An 18,456-nucleotide genomic window follows, 5' to 3' on the forward strand; every position below is an offset into this window, starting at 1 on the left:
TGAAAATCAGGTTTCAGAGATTGCACGCAGCACAGGAAAGCAGACAGAGGACGCAAACAGGCCAGCCAGTTCTCCTGTTCCCTCCGCACGCGCATCACCAACCCCTTCCTTTCAGTCTTCCCTTGGTGGCCCAGGAGGGTGAGCATTCCCTTCTGAGCCTGAACCACAGATGAGTTAGAATCTCTGTGGAAGTGGCACTGTGAATTTGGCACCACTTTGGAGAAACACTCCAGACGAGAGGACCAAGTACATCTGACACACAGAGGAAGATCAGGGATGATTAATCGAGGGTGTGCATTTCTCCTAGCCAGTGGCTTGTTCTCAGCCTCAGCCTCCGCTCCAAAGCTGCATTCATTTCCGAGATGCTTCTCAGTTTAGTAATCACCATTCTTTCAGTCTGAGAGATAAGCATGTGAGCATCGGTGAAGGTGTAGGTAAAGGTGCAAATGTAGGAAAAAGTGGAGGTGTAATGGATGACCATTACGTGGAGAGTGGCTCTGTCATACCCAATACCCTCTTTGGAACCAAAGAATCTTTCTCGTCCTTGCTTATCTTCCTCTTGCAACCATTTCCTCTTGAATTGTTTCCTGTTGAAACTATTACAAGTCTAAGTCGGAATGTTCCCGTTTTCTCTGGTTACAGCTTCCTTCCAGCTCCTCAACTTTTGGGTTGCTAATATTTCCAGAAAAAAAAGCCGGTTGCATTAATGGAATGTAGCATAAATGAAAACAATAATAGCTGGTCGGTGTGTTTTCCTATCTGCCAAGAAACAAAAGTGCCTGTGGTTTTCAGGGATGCTGCATATTGGACGTAAGAAACAAGTGTCTGGTCTTTCTCCAAAAGAGGCTGCTTTGAACACACTTGCCCCGTCATTAAACCAGAGACGTCTGTTTTCTTCCAGTGAGGGCTTTTGCTCTTTCAGTTGCATTTTCTGCCACAGTCATGATATCTTGTTTATGCACAGTGGTCTTTTGTTAGGAAAGAGGAAAGTGGGTTAATAGAGGGTTCTCAAATTCCTTTCTTATGTGCTTTATGTCCTTGGGGGATAAATTTCATGGTTTCTACCATAAAAGTAGCACGGACTTTAGGTTTCCTGGCTCAGATAAATATCTTTTAATCACTTTCGAGTTGGAGTAAAACTTTGGAACACTTTGATTCCTACAAAGAGAACTTGGGGCCATGTTGCAGATACATGTATAACTCATCTTGAGAGCATTAGAAGGATCCCTGATTCTTATATTGCTTTCAGGATCCCCTAATCAAAATAGCCCCTACTCATTGCAGCTAATATCCGTGTCGCTCAGGTACTCTGTGTGCGTGCTGCAAGGCAGCTATTCAACTTCAGCTTTTGCCTTCAGAGCTGAACCTTGTCTTTATGAGACACGTCGTCGCTTAGCAGGTTGAAGACAGATTCCAAGTATAAATGGGCTGGATCCCCGCCGAGCAGTAGGCAAGACCCCAAGTTGACAAACTCTTCAAGTCTGTCTGCAGTGTCCCCTTCATCTTGCCTTTTTTGGGGAGAAGGGAGGCTAGGCTTAGGAATGTGCCCCAGGAGGACTCAACAGGGATAGCCAAAAAAATGCACACCCTGTCAGATCTGCAGATGCTGTGGATTATGTCCTTTAAGAGAAGGACTAGGCATGATTATGGTGGAGGGTGAGATGTCTGGCTCCCACTTGGTCCTTTGGCTCTGAAGTGAGTGACATAAAATGTCATAACAACTTTGGATTCATCTTGCTTTGGGGACCAGAATGCCAATGCACTGGAGGGTGGTGGTTGCTGTTTTTTCCAGGGCAATTGCTTTGCAGATTCCACTCATTTTTCATCTTATGTTTCAAAATTCAGCTCTTATTAATTGCAGCAGTATCATGAAAAAGACTAGCTATTCTTATCCATTGGCTTTTTCAACTCAACAATGAAGAAAATGAAGAGAAACCTAGGACACCTAGGGAAAAATTTCCCCAATCTCTGCTTTTAGAGGCAGAGCATGGAGAGTTGGATGTGTCTTTTCTCTTGCTGGATCCTTTTAAAGAAATAGCTATTTTCCAGCACATGATTGAGAAGCAAAGTGTCAAATTGTCACCGCTCATCTGCTTGCTGCTCCTGATTTCTTGTTGAACCCCAAAACTACATCCACACAGAAACCTTCTCCCAATATTGGGGACTTCCCAATATTGGTGTTGATATTTAGTTCTATTTGTTTTTCTCCCACAAGAAATGATTGGTTTTAGTTTTGCCTTTATTGGTTTATTTTCCAACTTCTCCTTAAAGCAGTACTTATTATATTAGGTTGATGAAGCTACCATCATTCTTCTCCTTTTCTAAGCAATAACCTTGCTCTTTCCCTGAGAGAAACTTCTCCCTCCATTCCTTGCTTTTCCCTCCCTCTTGAACCTCAGAGTTCATCCAGTGTCACCCATGATGATTTTCTCCTAAGAGCATTAAACTTTTCTACACGGATGCAATTAGGGCTCCCTGTCACTTCAGAGGCTTGAACAATCACTTTTATCAGAAATATTGAATCAATCCTCTCTGAAGATCTCACCTTTTCAAAACATGAGTTATATCTGACATTGATTTCTACAAAATTCCCATGGACTCATGAGCTGGACCTAGACATCGATTTCAGAAGGTGGACCTACACTTTCTCAGTAACAGGGTTTTGCTTTCTTCTTGTGATGTAATGTGGCCCTCATATTCTTAATGCAAACTTTTGAACTTTGCACTGCTGAACTGATGCTATAAAAACAAAATAATTTTCACACCCAAGGCCGTGTTTGTGTGATTTTGACAGCCTTGTGCAGCATATTGCAAAGCAACAATTTTTCTTAATATCAGCCACTGGAACAAAGTTATGAGTGAGCGATGTTGCTATTATATAGAGCCACTGATGGCCAAGCCAAATGCTGTGTGATTTCTCTTCTGGAAATTGTTTGCTATCTCTGCCTCATATGCATCCAAGCACTAAAAAAATCATTTTGACCTCAGCCTCAGGCTGCCTTGTCACCAGTTATATGTTCTAAGACTTCCAGGGGGAAATCAAACCCTCCCAAACATGGGTCGCATCTATTCTGAATCACCAGGCATACACAAGATCCAGGTACTTATCTGACTCTTTTTATTCCTCCTCTTAATTAAAACTCTTGGAAAGTAATTTATTGGCATTTTTAATGTACTGCCCTGTTTGCCCAAAGATGCAATTTATAAAATTACTATCTACCAGCAGTAACCACAGCAATAACCAGGTGGCTCTCGGGAATGCTTGTTTATTTTAAGTGAGACATCTTGGCCTTTTTTATTTTTAACTTCACAAGGGGAAATTTAGCATTCGTACTTTTTGTTTGGGGCTCTAATCACTGGAACAAACTCGAGAAAAGAAAACAGAGCCCACAGGAATGAGGAATAATTTACAACTAAACCCATGAAGATGAAAGGGAGAGAGCAAAGAGGGAATTAGTGACTTAACAAGAGTGCAGCCTGACCTGCTCCCCAGTTTCGTTGACTTCCTGACAAAACTGAATGTCGCTTTAACCCACTGCACGCTGCCCTAGAACTGGCACCTGGCCTCAATCTGGCCACTAGTGTGGGTCTTAACATTTTCTTTTTTATCTCTGAGAAGTAGATGAAGAGAAGTTTTGGGAATTCAAATTTATTTTTCCTGCCTGGCTTTTTTCAAACTTGCTCCTCACATCCTGTATGTATGTAGTGATTTCAAACACAATTTTTCAAATGTTTATTTAGTTTTGAGAGAGAGACAGGCAGAGCATGAGTTGGGGAGGGGAAGACAGAGAGGGAAACACAGAATCCAAAGGAGGCTCCAGACTCAGAGCTGTCAGCACAGAGCCCAATGCCAGGCTTGGACTCACAGACCGCGAGATCATGACCTGAGCTGAAGTCGGACACTTAACCAACTGAGCCACACAGGCACCCCTAAAAAAATTTTTTTAACCAAGTCCTTCTGGATGAAATTCAAAGGCACTTCCTCACATTTTTCTTCATTGATTTGCACATTCATTTATGTCATTTATTCTTTCAATAGGCCATTAATCAGATCCAAACTAGACACTACGCTAGGGTTTTGGGGAAAATGGAGGCACAGCAAAGTGAATTAGCAACATTCTTGCCTTCTAAGACATTAGAATTTAGAAGTGGAAATGGTTATTGTTCACAATAACCATAAATGAAATGTAAAGTATGTTGGGTTCAGTGAAAGTTTATGAACAAAATTTTATGGAAATTCTGAGAAGCTAAAAATCTATCCTTGGTAAGAAGCTTAAAAAAGACTTTAAGAGGACTTAACCTTGGAATTTGCTTGGCAAGATGAAATCATTTCCAAGAAGCAGAGGGTGAGCTAATGGAAAGCAAGGAGTAGGAAAGTAGGAAGAAGAGGGCACAGTCATCAAGGGGAGGGGAACTTCCAGTTTCACAGAAAGCTTCGGAGGGTTGGAGAAGCAGGCTGGGGATGGAAATGCAATGAATGCCACTCTGAACTGTCTGAAGAGGGGACCTTGTAATGGAGAATCTGTCTTACCAATGCCTTATGAATTCCATTCAGGATCACAGACTTCTAGAGTTGAAAGGGATGTTAGAAATCTAGGCCAGTCCACACACCTTACAGATAAGGAACCTGAGGTCCAGACAGGTTAAGCTAACCTGTCTGGGATCACATAGCCACTTAGAAGCAGAGCCTAGACCAGAACTCTTTGGAGTCAGCTTTTTTGTATTGTTCGGAAGCCACAGAGGTCAGTAAGAAGGAGGTAATAATCTGGGAAGGCAAGAGTAGAAGACAAATAAAACCATACAGTGTGTTTACTGCAGAGTTGGGCTTGTTTTCTCAGGAGAGTAGAACTACCAGCTGGATATGCACTGGTAGGAAGGAATTAGAGTTAAGGGTGGGCTCAAGGGGCTCCAGACTAGAAGAGAGGACTCACAGGACAAGGAACCCAACCACCTTACCCTAAAGAGGTCAGTCACCCTACACATATAGCTCTTGGCAGCCTTCCTTTCGACTTATTCTTAATTAAGAATGCACAACCAAAGGATACAAGCTTTTGAGGAAAAGTCCATAATACATCAGAGAACATATAAGATAAACCAAGAAGAAAACAGGATTCCAGAGGATTTAGAGAAAAGAGACACCCACTACCTCTTAGGCCTAGAAGATGTGAGCAGACACTTAGCTTCTAGTAACTTACCACTGCAGTCACCATAGCATAGGAACACACATTCAAATGTAGCATCCATTTTGGCACAGCAGATAGAATTTTGTTATGCAAAGATTAGGTGGTGAAGGGAAAAGAAATTCCAGTTAAATTGGATCTAAACTTCAAGGTTTGATTGGGACCCTGTCTTCAAAATAAAACTAAATACTGTGAAATGTAAGTTTATTGTATGTATCAAATTTTATCTTACAATTGTAACTACTAGTTTTGAGAACAGATGATGAATTAGTCAATTATAACTTTTTTTCTTTTTTTTTTTTTTTTAGAGAGAGAGAGAGAGAGAGAGAGAGAGATACTTTTTCCATATGGCTCCTTGAGTTATATTCTGCTTTCCCAGTGTGATCATTAACAGGTCATTTTTGCAGAAACATTTGGGACTGTCTGTTCTCTCAGAGGTCTCTCTTAATCCTTGGATATCAAAACGATTCTCTATTGGAGCTACTATCCCGTTCTCTTCAACAATTATTAACTTAAAAGAAATACTTTACAGACCTTTTTTTGCCAAAGGCCTCCCAAAGATGCAGTTCTGTGTCACCACTTGGTAAAATCCTCTGTCTTTGCTTGAGTTGCAGTTTTGTCATTTATTTGCATTGTAGTCGCATCATTTGGACTCAGATTGTTCAGGGGGCAACCTGACGTCACTTAGTGTGTTTATTTCAAGTGCATAGAGGTTCTTTCTCCCCATCCTTACCCTTTCGGATTATGGAACAGCATAGGTCAATTATGCTTTGAAACTAAAATGCTAGCCAAAAGCCTAATCATGCTCACAAAAAAATACCCATACACAGGTTAAAACTTTTATGTCTTTCATGTGATTAAATTTGGGAGGAAATATGTTGCCACTACCACATTACTGATTATGGAATCGTGACTCCCGTAATTTCTGAAGCCACCCTAGCAAAGTTAATTATAAAATCTATAATGTGATGCTGTAATTTATATGGTGACTCCTTTGGTAAGGACCATAATCAGCTCACCTGGAGGATGTGGGTCCATTGAGAGCTGAGAAGTGGCTGCTGGGGTTCATGGGTCCACAAATTGTACCCCCTTTGCTGCTACAATAAATCCAGAGTTATATATTCTGTAGAGGGTATGACTTTGGGTTAATGACTACAGAGGCATGTGGTTGGATATCAGTGATGGTGGAAGATTCTGTGTCCAACTGTGATGGTTAAATGTATGTGTTAACTTTATGGCCACAAGACGCCCTTATGTTTGGTCAAACATTATTCTGGGTGTGTTTGTGAGGGTGTTTCTGGATGCGATTTGAATTGGTAGAACAAATTGCTCTCCCTAATGTGGGTGGGCCTCATCCAATCAGTAGAAGGCCTGAATAGAACAACAAGATTGAGTAAGAGGGAACTCCTCCTGCCTGACTGCCTACAGCTGAGACACCATTTTCTTTTTCCTGCTTTCAGACTCAAACTGAAACATCAGTTCTTCCTGGGTCTCAAGCCTACCAGGCTTCAGATGGGAACTTACATCATTAGATCTTCTGGTTCTCAGGCCTTCAAACTCAGACCACGACTACACTAGCAGCTTTCCAGCCTACCAACTGAAATTCCTGGGACTTGCCATCCTCCATATATACATAAGGGAGTGGCACCTGTATCAGATATTTCTGGTTCAAATCTTATCTTTGCCACATATTAGTTATGACATTTTTAACTTCCATGTGCCTCAGTTTCCTCACTTGTAAAATGGAGATAATAATAAAACCCACCCCATATGGTTTTTCTAAGGATTTAATAAACAAAAACATTTAAAAGAGTGCATGGCCTATAGTAAGTGTTCAATAAATGTCACCTTTGATCTCAGGGATACACAAAGATGATGAATCTTGTGTTTATGATTTTGGATTTGGTGTCTCCTGCGTGAGGTTTTGAGATGTGGCTCAGGTAGTCTTCACATCTTGTCCCTGCCCTTTTTGACCTTTCCCTTGTTTTCCCATCTCTTAATTACCCTATATCATAATCATTCCTGTAAATATTTATATCTCCAGGCTGACATTGTCATCCTGATCAACAGAATCCATCTCTGAGATCTCTGCACTCAGAATCTCAGGGATATTAGAACTAGAAAGTAAAGAGCATCTACTGCAAACAAATTTAAATTTCCTCTCCTTTATGAAGATAATGAAAAGTTATACATGACCTTGGCAGTAAAATTTGGAAAGCAGAGAAAAGATAATCTTTCCTGAGTTTGCTTGGTACTAAGTCGTTTCATTCTTTGCACTCCCATAGCATTTTTTTATGCCTCTCTTTTATAATATTTGATGGTGTGTGTTTTTCACCCATTTTCCCCAAGACAAGGAGAAGGCCCTCCTTCCATGCCTCAGTGGATGGCCTGCCCACCACCTTCACTCATAAATGGATGTATAACTAAGTTACTGACTAATTATATGAAGGGTTGAGTGGGTAAGTGAAGGAAGGGAGGAAGAAAGGGAGGAAGGAAGGAAGGACTAAGACAAATAAATATTTTCCCCACAGCCTTATCTTATGGGTACCAGATCACCTGAGACTGGAATGAAAGCCCTACCTCTAACAGGCCGTATTATATGTATACATATTTTTATGACTTACATTGGAAATTAAGCATGTGGTAATGGCCCATTTCATTTTTATGAATGTGTAAATTAGGACAATAAAATCTGAAATTAAATTCACAGACCAGCTTCAACTCTGCCATCTCTAGTTTTCCTTGCTATGTCCTTTCCAGGACAGTCAGCTCAGAATTTTAGTTTAGTATATTTTAAAATTTCCTGGGTTATCTTTTTCCCTGTATTAACCTTTTTGCTAAATCCAATTGTTCCCTTTAGACATGACTGGTTGATCTAAGGTTAGATGTAGTAAGTAAAAGAGTAGATTCACAAAGGCATGCACTAAGGAGCCTCAGGTGGTAGAACTTACAATAGTCTCTATCTGTGGCTTTCTTAGGAATTTAATCATAAATAGCTCAAATATAATAAAGCACATTAAAAAGAGACATGAATCCTGGACCTGATCAAGCTTCTACACCCATTAGTGATTTGTAGAAAAATAGAAAGGACAGAGAAATGTGGAGGGGGGTATAGGCAACAAAATCACAACTGCTGGAAATTCTATGAGGCAAAGACTAGTTCCTTCAAAAAGTAAAGAGAGAGAGCATGAGGTGGGGGGATATAAGGGTAATCTATTGATAAGAAGCGCATCAAGTCAACCCAAGGTGTGAGCCTTGTTTGGATCTTGATTCAAGCAAAATAATGGTTAAATAAAGTGACATTTGTCAGATAATTGAACCATGTATATTAACAAGTTATTATCAAATTTTAAAAGGTGAGATAATGATATTATGGTTGTATACTTTTTAAGGTGTTCTTATCTTTTACAGGTGTACACTAAAGTATTTCTGAGTAAAATATTGTAATTTTTCAGATTCAAAATAATACAGAAGGGAGTTTTGCTTCTAGCTAAGATGGAGGAACACGGGCCAGATTTATCCTTTCCTGAAACTCCCTCTCCTCCAAAAAAGACAAAATACATGAAATAATGGTTTTTAAGGAAGTGGACAAAGGACAGTCTTTTCTGAGAGAAAGGGGAAAAATAGGTGAGTCCTATCATTGCAATGGCTTCCTGAATTGAAAAAGTCTCTAGATGATGGCACAAGAAAGATGTAACCCCAAAAGAATCCAAAGGTCTCCCTGAGTGGAAGAGATAGAGTGGAGACTCCAAGGAGGGAATTATTGGCGGGGAGGAATACTGGAAATGAGAGAGCTGCACAGAAAAAAATCTCAGAGATATGTGGAGAGTCACCCATGAACATTCAACAGACTGTGCGTCAGTGCATGCATGTGAAGAAAGTATCTGAGGCCAGAGAAAGAATTATCCAAAAAGATCAGAGGGAACAGTGCCCAGGTCTCACACAAGAGCCTGCTCTCAGCAACCAGCCACAAGAACCTACAAGTCAAGGGGCATGTAGTTGAGCATTCAGGAGGATCTGGCCTCAGTAATAGGGGATAATTAGACCTAGATTGAGCATTGCTCTGGATTTACTCAATAAATCATAAAAGCAAGACTCAAAAGGATCAAGTTGTTTCCAAGTAACTTAATTGCATTCCCAGAACTGTTCAAGAACTTGTGAGAATAAAAAATGTCCTCTGCCCAACAAGGTAAAATTTATAATGTCTGGCATCCAATAAAAAACTACCAGGTATGCAAAAAGCAGAAAAACTCTATCCATAATGAAGAGGATAATCAATCAATGGAAACTGACAGAGAACCAGCAAAGATTTTAGAAATAGCAGATAAGGACATTAAAAGTTATAATAACTGTATTTCAGATGTTCCAATGCAGTGGCTAGAAGGGATATACTAATATCAGGAAAAAAAATAGAGTATAAGACAAAAACTTGCTAGAAACAAAGAGCGGCATTCTATAATGATAAAAGGGTCAATTATCCAGAATATGAAACAATTTATACATATATTCACCTAATACCAAAGCCTGAAAATATGCGATGCAAAAACTGGCAGAATTGAAGATAGAAATAAACAATTCAATAATAATAGTAGGAGATGTCAATACCCCACTATCAACCAATAATGGATAAAACAACTAGACAAAATTAGCAAGTAAATAAAAGATTAGAACAACACTAGTAACCAACATGACCCAACATATTATATAGAAAAATCCATCCAACAACAGCAAAATATGCATTCATTTTAAATGCACATGTAACATTTACCAAGATAGTCCATAATGTAAGCAATAAAACAGGTTTTAATAAATTTTAAAGATTTTTAGTTATATAAATTTTTTTCTCTGAGCACAATAAAATTACATTAGAAATCATAAGAGAAATCTATCAGAGACATCCTCAAATATTTGCAAATCAAATAACACACTTCTAAGTAAACCATGAGTCATAAAATAAATCAAAACAGAATTTACAAAGTTTTTTCAACTGAATGCAAATAAAAATACAACATATCAGAATTTGTGGGAAGCAGCTGAAGCAGCACTTACAGGAAAATGTGTAACATACATGCCAAAGTAGCAAAGATAAGAAGTCTCCCATCAATTACCTTAGCTTCTACTTTAAGAAATGAAAAAAGGAAGAGCAAATTAAATCAAAGTAATCAGAACAAAGGAAATAATTAAGGTCAAAGTGGAAATCAATAAAGAATAATAAAGAAAATCAATTTAAAAAAACCTGGTTCTTTGGGAAGATCAATAAAGCTGTTAAAAGTCTAACCAGACTGATAAATTACCAATATCAGGAATGAGAAAGGTGACAGTATTACAGGCTCTACAGATATTAAAATGATAACAAGTAAATATAATTAACACCAACAAACATACAAACTTGAGAACTTAGCTAAAATGGGGAAATTCTTTGAGAGACACAAAATATCAAGCCTTACTCAAGGAAAAAAAAATAGGTAAATTGAATGAGCCATATCTATTAAAGAAATTAAGTTTGTAGTTAAAATTGTTTTCACAAAGAGAACTCCAGGCCCAGATGATGTCATTGGTGAATTCCACAAAACTTTTAAGGGAGAAATAATACCAATTCTATGAAAACTCCCCCAATAGATTCAAGATGATGGAATATTTCTCCACTTGTTCTATGATTTCAGCATTACACTGATACCAAAATTGGGCAATGATATTATAAGAAAAAAACATTCACAGAAAACAAAGGTCCTTACAAATTTGTTGTGAGATCCAACGAGAAAATCAATCCTCAAATTCTCTCTATTCTACATTCTAATTACCATGTAAGTCCCTTCTTCCCACTTTTATGAACTTTCAGGCCCCCAACCTGTTTTGGATGACTACCCAAACCTTACTGTTTTCCTTTTTACTTTTAATCCCCCAAATCTCCATACTATAAATGGATGGATCTTCTGAAATTGTAAATCTTGACCTCAATTGCCCTCTTTTCCCCAGGTTAGAGCCTTAACTCATTGACAAGTTTTTGTATGACTCTTCATGATCTGATCTGTTGGTCCCTAGGTTCATTTCTTGTCTCTCCCTTTCTTCATGTTTCTCTCCATGATCCAGCCACTCTGACCTGCTTGCTTTTCCCCAAAACAAAAGTCAGGTGCTTGTTCTTGCCTCTGGTCTCTGATACCTACTGATACCTCTTTTTGGAATGTTTTCTCTACCCTGCCCATCTCTGTCTCATCTTCTTCTGGTTAACTACAAGTACTATTTTAAGAGAGATATCAATTCTTCCATGAAACCTTTCCTGACTCTCCCCATCCACCCAACTCTGGGTCAAGTGCCCTCCTAATGCTCTCATAGATCATTTGGCTACGGCTGCTGCAGCATTTTATAATCATAACTGTTTATTTTTTCACTAGGTTCTCACCTCTTCATGAGCAAGGATCATGCGTGGCTTACTGTGGTTCTCTCAACACACAGATGATTCTGTGAGATAGAAAGGATGCTCAACAAGTATTTGTTAACTGGACAATGAGTTCCATTTATTAAATGCTTACAATGTTCCAGGCACTGTGCTAGGGACTTTATGGACATTATTATTATTTTTTTTAGCACATCCATCCAAGGGTTACTATTCTAATATCCACTATACAGAAGAGGAACTGAGGTACAGAAAATGTTATGACTTATTTGACATCACAACAGATAGAGTGTATAGCCAGAATTCAAGCTCAAGTCAATGGGTTTCTAGAATCTATGCTACTAACCACAATAATTTACACATGAATTAATGAATCATTGAATGAATGAATGAATTCAACATCTATTTACTAAATACCACCATATGTCAAGATCTGTTGTAGGTGCTGATACTGTAGTAAAGTACAGAGAACAAAATTCATGCCTTCAAGGAGCTTATGTTCTAGGTGAGAAGATGGTAAACAAAATACATAAATAATCTGATGTATTATGGATGGAACAAAGACAAGAAAGAGATTGAGAGTGGCCTAATCTGAAATAGAGTGGTTTCAGGACAGGCATCACTGAGAAAATGACCCAAAGGTGAATATGAATGAAGGCTTTTCTAACACTTCATAATGGTTTGCAAATAAAGATTTTCAGATAAATAATAGTGTTTTTAGTGTATATATGTCCCACATATAGACCATATTTATACCAAAAAATAATTTGTCGTATATTTTTATTTGTTAAATTTGGCAACCCTGCACTCATGGCAAAGCTCACCTCTAGATCAAACTTGGAGGAACTGCTTTTCATTACTAATTGTGGATCTATAGGATCTGTGTTTTTCTGAAAATTCTGAAATATGAGATGGTAGGGCATTGGTGTATTAGCATGCAGCTTTAGCAGAGTTCTCCTTGGCAGTTCCACATAGATGTCTCCCAGAAGCAAGAAATATCATTTTGTAGATCTTGACAGATGGGTCTTGCCCATGAGGGAGGGCAGTGAGGACAATTCCTAACAACTGGCATATCAACAGACTCCAAAAGAGAGCTATTAAAAATAAGATTGTGTTAGCACTGATTTATGCTGAACAAAATAAGCAAAACAAGAAACCCATTAGAAGGAAGATAGAAGACATTTAACATTTGAGGACTTTGAAAGGCAGAAGAATGGTGCATAATTAGTTCTTATTTTGCTAGGTTATAAAATTCTGCTTTTCAAGGAGGAGCTAATAATATAATGGAAAATGTTATCTAAACTTGGGCAGAGTCTGACACGGGTATGACTGAGTTTCCTCTTACGTGCTGTAAACTATACAACTATGGAGCAAACTCCAAATCAAGAACCCTTAGAACAAGTGCAGCCCCTAATAATATGTCTTTCAAATTGCCTTTCCTCAACTTCAGTCTCCATAGGCTCTTACCTGGCATGTCCTTCATGTGACAAGCTTAAATGTCATTTCCTCAGGAAGTATACCTGCACCTCTAGGACTCCATTACATCTCCATGTTATCTGTCCTTTCTCATAACACTTATCACACTGATAATTAGTTGTGCAGTCCATCTTCCCCACTAGCCTGGGGCCATGCATCCACTATAGCCATTACTATCTCTTCAACACCCAGCATGGTTTGGGTCAATAGATGGTGTTCAGTAAACATGAATTGACTTCGTTAAAAGCTTTCAAGGGGTTGGCAGCCTCACCAAGCTGAGCTTATTATAGAATCAGAATCTGGTCTAACTTTGAATGAAATTAGATTCAGCAGAGTCCAGAAGAATGGTAAGGTGCAATTCTTTAAGAAAGAAGTTTGTATAGCATTGCTTTTCTAAGTGAGAAATTAATAAGCACTATTTGTTTAAAAAAGGTGAAACCTCAGGACTCAGCTGTTTATATTCTAAGATGAAAGGAATAAAGGGAGCTAATGTATGCATGGTTCTAGACTCTTCTTTCGTAGGTGGTAAGCTGAGTACATATTATAGGGTAATAAGGAAATTATGATCAACAGATATACCAGTTGACCCCACTTTCATAAGCATCCATTTGTTTGGGTAACATACATACCTGATGATAGGATTTGATAACTTCTCACGTCACTTTCATTTCTAGTGTTCTATGTCTCCATGAAGGTAATCCAGACTAAAGAAGTATTATGTCCACAGGAATAATATACTCAAAGTTAGCCTATGGTTTCTCAATCTTCACACTATTGATATTTGTGCAGGATAGTTTTTTTTCATTATTATTATTTTGGAGAGAGTGCTACCCTGTGCATTTTAGAATGTTAAGTAGCATACCTGAACTCTAACCGTTAGATGCCAGCAGCACCACCTCCCCAAGGTATGACAACTTAAAATGTCTTTAAATATTTCCAGATGTCTCTAGGAGTAACATCAATCTCAGCTGAGAACCACTGAGCTAATCTTTACTGAGTCCTTGAAACATTCCATCCCTCTACTAAGTGCCCATAAGAGATATCTTCTCATTTAATCCTTCAAAAAATTCCTATGAGATAGGAATAATTAGTATACCCATTCTACAGATGGGGAAAAGTTTGATGACTGCTTAGGCTTGTCATCTCTTATCTGTACTTCAAATGGTTGTGGGGAGAAAGGGGCAAATTAGGATTTGGTGGGGGAAAGCAAAGTAGATACTGAGCATTCACTAATGTGAAGGCTTTCTAACTGCTTTCCAACAAAGGCCAGCTCGGGACAGCTAAGAATTCCTTATGGGCCTTCATTAAGGGGGTAACCCTAGGGCAATCAGAGCTAGTCTGTCTTCATTTTCTATCTGTGAGCTTGCCAGCTGTCAGCGGGCTACGTGCTTAAGTAAACAAGAAAGATATGAACAGGAAGATGAAAGCCAAAATTAAATGATTATTGTTATTCTTTGTTCTCTAACATTTAGAAATAGTGAATCCATACAAAGTTAGTCTATTGCCCGTGTGTCAGATTTCAACCTGGGGTGCCAGCCGTAAAATCTGATGCCAAATGTCTGATCCCAATGATCCCTGGCCCACCCCAGCCCTCCACGTCTGGAAGAGCTAGAAGAAGAACTCGGGGCAAGGCTACAGTGAGGGCTCTGCGTGTGGTAAAGTTGTTTTACGAGCCATCTCCATCCTGTCTCAGCAAGAGAAAAGCAATCCCACCGACAGTGGAGGCAGCTCCTGACATCCCCTGTGAGGCCAGAGAGGAGGGACAAGACTCCTCCAGGCTGGGCTGATGGAAAATACCTCAACTACCAGGACAGTTAGTTTCTCAGCCAGATGGTTAATTAAAAGCCCTCCCTGTGGGATGTGGCCCTGGCTGGAAATCTTCTCCAGAGGAAAACATGAGAGGTTTCCTATAGCAAACTCACAGGCCAAGTTACCAGCTCTAAACTTCCCCACCCAAAACCAGGGTTCCACATCTATGGGACCTACTAGGTCCGTAACTCAGGAGAAACGCTCACATATACACCATGAGGCACATATAAGAATGTCTATAGCAGCACTTCTAACAGTTAGAATGGTACTTGGATGCAAGCCCAAATGTCTATCATTGGGAAAGAGGATGGCCAGCCTGTGGGATATTCACACAAGAGAACACGATACAGCATTCAGAATGAAAGCAGCAGCCTTTCACTTCCGAATAAGGTGGAATACAAGAACCAGGTTTACCCTTCTGCCTAAAACAAACAACCACCCCCACACACATGCACACACACATGCGCGCGCGCACACACACACACACACACACACACACACCAATAATAACAACAAAGCAGACAAAATATGTAAAACCAGCAGTTTTTAAGACCCTGGAAATCTGACAACGAAGGACAATGATTTCCAGGAGACAAAAAAACAAATGGGATATGACCTACAATTACCTGCAGTTACTGACTTAAGAGGATTTTCAGGCCAAGCACAGGAAAGGCATAATCAGGTCAGGCCAAGTTGGCTCTCTGATTTTCATCCATAAAAACACAAGTTGTGTCCTATGGAGATGAGACGATATTGCCTGTAGACACTGACCAGTGAGGCATCTATATGTAAATTCATTTGTAAGGAAAAGTGTAAAATACTTAGAATTAAAATAAATGAAGTCACTATATATTAATATTTGTGGGAATCAGGTAAAGTGATACTTAAAGGAAAAATTATAAATCTGAATACATTTATCATAAACCAAAAAGAAATGAAAATAAACTAGGTAATTGTTCAACTAAAGAAAGCTAGAGAATAAGCTGCTGAATAACCATAATGGAGGAAATAAAGATAATGGTAGAACCAATGAAATTAGCAGACTAAAAAAATTTAAATGATTAAAAATAAATGTTGAGTCTTTGAAGACACCAGTGTGTTTAGCAAAACTTACAGTAAAATTGATGACGAGAAAAGGGAAAATCCCAAATAACAAAGTATGGAATTAAAGAGACAACCTCAAATAAAGCAGAGATTTTTACAAATCTTACAAACATATTATTCTGAACAACTATACTCCAATAAATTTTATAACCCAGATGCAAATGTAAATTTTCAAGAAAAATACAAAATGCTAAAATTGACCCTAAAGAAACAGAAAAGTTAAATAAATGATATCATTTACAAAGACTGAAATAGTAATTATCTCCCTACCTCCTACAACCCTTCCCAAAGCATTTTTTATTGAAGAGGCTTCCCAAATTTTCAAGGAACAGATAAGACAAAAGACATTCTAGAGAAAAAAATGTATCCAATGAATTTTTTCACGGTTAGTACAACCCTGATATCAAAATAGATATGAACAACAACCAAGAAGAGGTGGAAAGGGCGTTCTTAAATAAGTAAATTTAATAATCAAAAAAACTAAAACAATATTCCCAATATTAATACAGCTAGTAATTGATACTTTGATAACCTAAAAATCAAGATTTCTACTTTAAGGAAGAGCATCATAGATAAAATTAACAAATTGAAGACATTAACAATATGTAAAACTCACAAATGATTAATATCTACAGCAAATAAAGAACTCTTTAAAATCAACAACAAAAATACCCAGGCTATCTAGTTACCATGGCTGCAAAACAAATTACCCTCAAATTTATTGGCTTCAAATAATGCATTTGTTTTGTTCAGGGATTTGCAGTTTGGGGAGGGCTGACTGGGGACAGCTTACCTCTGCTCCACTCACTTTTAGCAACAGCAATTTGAAGGCTGGGTATAGGAACCATGTAAGGAGGGTAATCTATAGCCCCATAGGCCAAATGCCATTTTTCTTCATCTCACGAACTAAGAATGGCTTAAATATTTACTATTTGGCTCTTCAAGAAAATGTTTGCTGACCCTTATCCTAAAGGCTCACTCAATCACATGTGTCACAATTGATGATGGCAAGCAGCTAAATTCTAAGCTGGAGATGTAGACAAAAATATCTAACACTGTTTTGTCGTGTGATCTGGCTTCCTCACAATATGGTAGGTGGGTTTCAAGGGCAAAAAGAGAAAAAAGAGAAAGAGAAAGAGAGATAGGAGAGAGAGAAACAGAGAGAAGTTTTATTGCTTTTTATGACCTAACCTCAAAAGTAATGCAGTAATCTTTTACCACATTCTATTAATTGAGGTAGCTCCAAAGTCCTACCTAGATTCAAGGAAGGGGAATGAGACTCCTCATCTTTTTTTTTTTTTTTTTAACGTTTTTTTTCAACGTTTTTTATTTATTTATTTTTGGGACAGAGAGAGACAGAGCATGAACGGGGAAGGGGCAGAGAGAGAGGGAGACACAGAATCGGAAACAGGCTCCAGGCTCTGAGCCATCAGCCCAGAGCCTGACGCGGGGCTCGAACTCACGGACCGCGAGATCGTGACCTGGCTGAAGTCGGACGCTTAACCGACTGCGCCACCCAGGCGCCCCGAGACTCCTCATCTTGATGGGAAATGCCAAAACTCTGGAAGTGAATGTGGAATGGAAAATATTACTATGGCCATTTTTGGAAAATACAGTCTTCTATAAAAGAAAATCTAAAAGAAAGGTGCAAAGAATGTGAGTAGGCATAGCAGGTAAGCCTAGATGCCTAGTAAGCATATAAGGAAATACTCAATAAACAGAGAAAGTCATATTAGAATAAGGAAGTCTCATTAATATCTACTAGATTGGGAAAATAAAAAATAATATTGGATAATATGAAGCACCATCAGAGTTGGGGAAGAAACAGTAAACTTCGCGTCTTTATAGTAAATTGTACAATTTACTAGAAAGCAGTATGGAATAATTTGAAGTGTCTATAGATGTCTATAATCCGGCATCTCCACTCTCAGTATATATATAATTGAAACACTCTCATAGGAGTACCCAAGGAGAGTGTCCCTTATAACATTGTTTATACTAGAAAAAGAAAAAGGAATGTGAAAACAGCTAAATTCCTGTCAACAGAGGAATGAATAAACAAAATGAAATATATGCAAATCATAAAATTCTATCCAGTACCTTGATATAAATAGATCTCAAAAATATAGTGAGTGAGGAAAGTAAGAAATGGAGAGACAGGTACAACACAGGGAAGGGGACCCACACAGGGGATGGGCAAGAATGCAGGAATCAGGGAGAAAAGTTTCAAAAATTAAATTTATTTTTCTAGAAAAAAAGTGGATCCCTTGGGAAGCTTAGTAAAAAATAGTTTTCTTGGGCCTCGCTCCTGGAAATGCTGGTTTGATGGGCCTAAGGTAGAACCCAAGAATCTATATATATTTTTTATAACGGTATCTAGATGAATCCCAAGATCAGATGAGTTTTGAAGACATAGTAATTTAACATATTTGGAGTTGCAAGTAAGTTGCAGTTTATATTCCTGGTTTTCAAGCAATAGAAACTGACTCAGGC

Source organism: Neofelis nebulosa, chromosome 4 (genome assembly GCF_028018385.1).
Source record: "Neofelis nebulosa isolate mNeoNeb1 chromosome 4, mNeoNeb1.pri, whole genome shotgun sequence".
Lineage (NCBI taxonomy): Eukaryota > Metazoa > Chordata > Mammalia > Carnivora > Felidae > Neofelis > Neofelis nebulosa.